The sequence below is a fragment of the Myotis lucifugus genome, unplaced genomic scaffold (genome assembly GCF_000147115.1).
Source record: "Myotis lucifugus unplaced genomic scaffold, Myoluc2.0 scaffold_850, whole genome shotgun sequence".
Lineage (NCBI taxonomy): Eukaryota > Metazoa > Chordata > Mammalia > Chiroptera > Vespertilionidae > Myotis > Myotis lucifugus.
In genome coordinates, this window is record NW_005871898.1 from 15730 (window position 1) to 20546 (window position 4817).

General features: G+C 47.8%; 1 pseudogene; it reads left to right on the plus strand.

The window, feature by feature from the left end:
* The first annotated feature begins 3878 nt into the window (after positions 1-3878).
* On the plus strand, positions 3879-4347 carry LOC102420419 (annotated as a pseudogene).
* The last annotated feature ends 470 nt before the right edge of the window (positions 4348-4817 follow it).

Below are 4817 nucleotides of genomic sequence, written 5' to 3' on the forward strand. Positions count from 1 at the left end.
CCTAGAAAAGCTGCTGGGTGTGGGCAGCCTAGCGAGCCTGGTGACGCTCCCACAGAGCAAGCTCCACATCCCTCCCTCCTCCTCCCCATGACCCATCACACCAGCTATCCTCCGAGGCCCTTCTGAGCTCCCTCTGCACAGCTCAGCACCACATCTTGGCCCTGCAAGGTGCCGCCCACCCTGCCTAGTTCACACCACCTAGCCTTCCTAGCACAGCACCACCCTGCCCCACACAGCCTTTGGAGAGTTCTGTCCCCAGAGGAGAAAGAGGGAGGCTGCAGACAGGTAACAGGAGGAGGGGGCAGAGCAGGGCCCACCAAGTTAGATGGAGGGGAGGCAGGAAGAGACCCCCCCAGGCCTTGGGACAGAGATGGATGGAGAAGGAGGGCTGTGAGGAAGCATTACCCTTGGTTGAAGTAAAAATCCTGACCCCATTTTACAGACCCCAGCAGAGTGTGTGTGGGAGGGGGGGAGGCAAAGACAAAAGAGGGTGTGAGGGGACTGGATGGATGGAGAGCAGCGACATTTGATTCATGGCCTATTTATTTTTATTTTTCTTAATATATTTTTATTGATTTCAGAGAGGAAGGCAGAGGGAGAGAGAGATAGAAACATCAATGATGACAGAAACTCCATCTGCTGCCTCCCGGACACCCCCTACTGGGGATTGAGCCCGCAAACCCAGGAATGTGCCCTTGAAGGGAATCGAACTCAGGACCTTTCAGTCTTCAAGCCACGGTTCTAACCACTGAGAAAAACCATCTAGGGTGACCCATGGCCTATTTAAAACTGCTGCAGTAAGCTGAGCAAGGGTCTTACCACAATGATGTTACATGATAATGAGTGTGTCTCTCCTTATGTTGAGGTAATCGGAACTGCAGCAAAGTAAAGACACACCCACGGAGCCTGCAAAGGTTTTCCATGCACAAGTTGTAATTTATTTCCTGTGGCAGCTGAAGAGGTGAGCAGAGTTTGGGAAGGACAAGGGTCCAGGGGCCAGAGGGAAAGTGTGCTGAGCATTCTGCACCGTGAGTTACAATCTACATATATAAAAGCCTAATATGCTAAGTGTCTGACCAAGTGGTCGACCAAGCGGTCGACCAACTGGTCACTATGATGGGCTCTGACCACCACTGGGCAGATGCTCTGACTGGTAGATTAGTTTGCTTCTGGGGTCTGTTCGATTGAGACTGAACAAGATGGGGCCAGACACACCCTAGAACCCTCCTGCGGTCCCTCTCAGGCCACCAGCCCTGATCAGCCCCCATCTGGACTGGACAAGATGGCCCTGATCGGCCCATATGGCTGGCCAGGCGGAGGAACCCCACCTGTTCACTAATTCATGCACCAGGCCTCTAGTACATCATATGAATATATATAGAATGAAACCTTTAAAATTGAAAATCGCTTCAGAATTTAAATTATTGGGAGATTAGGTGGAGTAGTGATGGACCTCAATATACTAAAGGCCAGATTTGAGAAGCCAACAAGTGACATCATGTTACACAGAGAAAATTTCCAAGATATTACTCTAACATCAGGACCAAGACAAGGGCTCCCCTGTGACTACTTCTATTTGTCAAAACTAGAAGTCCTTGTCAGAATAATTAGAAAGAAAAGGAAATGTAAAATGTCTAAATTAAAAAGAAACAACTCATTGAAGTGAATTATCCCTGAGTTCTGAAAACAGCAGGGAGGAGGGAAATGCAACAATGCAGCCTTGAGAGTAGCTATCTTCTCCCTCAGTTTGAACAGAGGGGCCATTTTAATCAGAGAAGCTAACAATTTGGGATTTCATTATCAGGTGCTTCTCATACATTGTGGTGGCCACAGCAAAGGAAAAGAAAGGCCTTTTTTCTGTCCTTACAATCAGGTTTCCAATCACAACATTTCCATGATGTAAAGTTAATTACTCCTAAATCACTAATGGCAACTCCACCTAAATAGACCTGGTTATGCTTAAGAGTGTTCTATATTCTGGGACAGCCTGTCCCAGAGCAGAGGTGCAGACAGGCCTACAAAGTCGGCGGGGCCAGGACCCTGGCTGATGCCAGGCCATGGAGGACCAGTCGAAGTTGTTCACCCTCCAGCTGCTAATTGACTCCCTGGAGTACTGCCCCAGGAGGCCCAGCAGCTCCCCATGCCCACCATCCTTGCTTGAGACTGCTGTGATGCGCTCCCTCGCCTCCCATGCACAGGAGCGTTACCAGCTCTCCTGGACCCGTTACCGCCAATATCGGGGTAACCGCATGGAGATGGTGGCCAACATGATGCAGAACTTATTTTGACACCCCCTGGGCCCCAACTGCTGCCGGGTGGTGGTACTCCTGTCTTTCTCGGGGTTCCTGCTGGAGAGACCGCCAGCAAGCCACAAGTGGGCACTGTAGAAGTGGGATGCCAGGGTTGACCTGGACTGCCAGAGCCTGGTGACCTTGCTGTGTGCTTGTCTCATGGGGCAGCACCGCACCTGGCTGGAGGCACAAGGCAGCTGGGATGGCTTTTGCCACTTCTTCAGAGCTACATGGTCACGTTGGAGCAAAATGCTGGTTCTGTTTCTTCAATCATGCCTTACACAAACAATCATAACCTATTTGTGTAGAAATTGAGTTGCAAAATGTTTAACCCATTTTACCTGCCTGCCTGTGACCAGCCAAGTGAATCTGAGATGTGAGAGAACAGAGTAAAGCACCTTTTGAGAATTTTTACCTGCACCCTATTAGAGTCCTGTGGTGATCATTCAGCTAGTACTTTAACTCCTGACAAGTAGGACAAAGACACTTGAGTGGCTCTTCTCTGACTGGGGAAAATGGGAATCTAAAGGCTTATTGCTCCAAAGAATTGTAAAAGGAACTGCATTTCATTAAATGGGAAACCTGGTGCTATATACTTCACTTAGATAAATACGAATATGAGACTCTCATCTATCCACAATTTCATGTGCTACTGCTGGCCAATTTAGCCAGGCACTAGGTTGGGGGTGAAATGGTAAAATGATATTCAACGTGCTCCAAGTACCCGTCTAACAAAGAATGTAATAGTAACATCTTCATCAGGAATTCTTTCTAAAGCCGTTGAAATTGAATTCTTGTGTTTCTAGAATGAATATTAAGAATTTGTATTTCTGACTTTAATAAATTGTTAAATGTCTTCAAAGCTTTAAAAAATGTATTCATCTTTAAAAAAAAGTGTTCTGTATCCCAATGTATGAAACTGGTTTTCCAACAGAGTCTAGAGAATAAACAAAACAAAGGAGGCGGTGCAGCTGCTACACCTCCAGCACCAAACTCCCCTGAAGAAATAGGACCCGGGAGCTCTGTCTGTGTCTCTATAGTTCATGCTTCTGGTTCCCAGGGACCCACACAGAAACTCCTCTCTCCCCCAACACTTGATCCACTGGCTCTAGGCTCACACTCTGGTCTTAGTTTATCCTCTGATCACTTTGTAGGATAAATAGTGTCGAATGGAACTTCCCATCTCCTGAACATGAACCTGCTGCACTTTTAGTTATCAGATTTGAAGGTTAATTTCTCTTCCTTTTCATTACTGGTGACTGTAGAAGGAATCCATCATTTTTAATCCTTCTCTTTTTTTTACAGGTGAGCTGGAGTGATTGGTCCCAGTGTGGAGAACATAGACCCAGATGCTGGGAATTATTTAACATACATGCATCCTCGGACATGTTGCATTCTGATATGGTGTCATTTGTACCAGCATCCAACCCCAGAGCTCCATATATAGTAGGAGGACATGCAAATAGGGGCCCCTCTGCTCATAAAAACCAGCCCAGCCCCAACCCTGCAGCTCTGGGACAGGAGCCCAGCCCCAGGATCCCCATGAGTTCCCATTCCCTGATCAGGACTGAACACAGACCATTCACCATGGGGTTTGGGCTTAGCTGGGTTTTTCTTGTGGCTCTTTTAAGAGGTAATTTATGGAGGAAAAGAAAGACTGAGTATGTGAGTGGATGTGAATACGAGAAACAGTGGATGTGTGAGAGTTTTCTGACCAAGATGTCTTTGTGTTTGCAGGTGTCCAGTGTGAGGTGCAGTTGGTGGAGTCTGGGGGAGGCTGGGGGAGGCTTGGTGCAGCCTGAGGGGGTCTCTGAGACTCTCCTGTGCCGCCTCTGGATTCACCTTCAGTAGCAACTGGATGAACTCGGTCCGACAGGCTCCAGGGAAGGAGCTGGAGTGGTTATGTCGAATGAATCCTGATGGAAGTACCACAAACCATGCCAACTCTGTGAAGGTCCGATTCACCATCTCCAGAGACAACACAAAGAACATGCTGTATCTGCAAATGAACAGCTGGAGAGCGGAGGAAATGGTCATGTATTACTGTGCAAGAGACCCAGTAAGGGGAAGTCAGTGTGAGCCCAGACACAAACCTCCCTGCAGCAGAAGCTGTAACCACCAGGGGGCTCTAAGTATCCCTGAACACAAGGACCATTCCAGCATAAGGTGAAGTTGAAGGTTTGGCCTGATTTCCTGTGTGGTTTCCTCTTCATGCCAAAGGGAAACACTGGATTCCTGACTCTTCACTTACCTCTGATGTCTCTGAGTTAGAAAAGTCTGTTGTAAACAGAGACAACTTTCTCACGTGGACAAACTGCAGAGTGTTTTTCTGAGACTCTTGAGCCCAAATGACAATTCATCATCAAATGTCTGACCTGCATCAGCTAAATCTAACTAGAGTCTCTCCTGACTCAACAGTGCAGCTCAGCTCCACGCAGCTCACGGTCCCACCAGCCAGAAACAGAACTCCTGTGTTCTGGACAGCAGGCACCAGAAGCCTATGAGTGCAAAGCTAGAGAAGAAGGA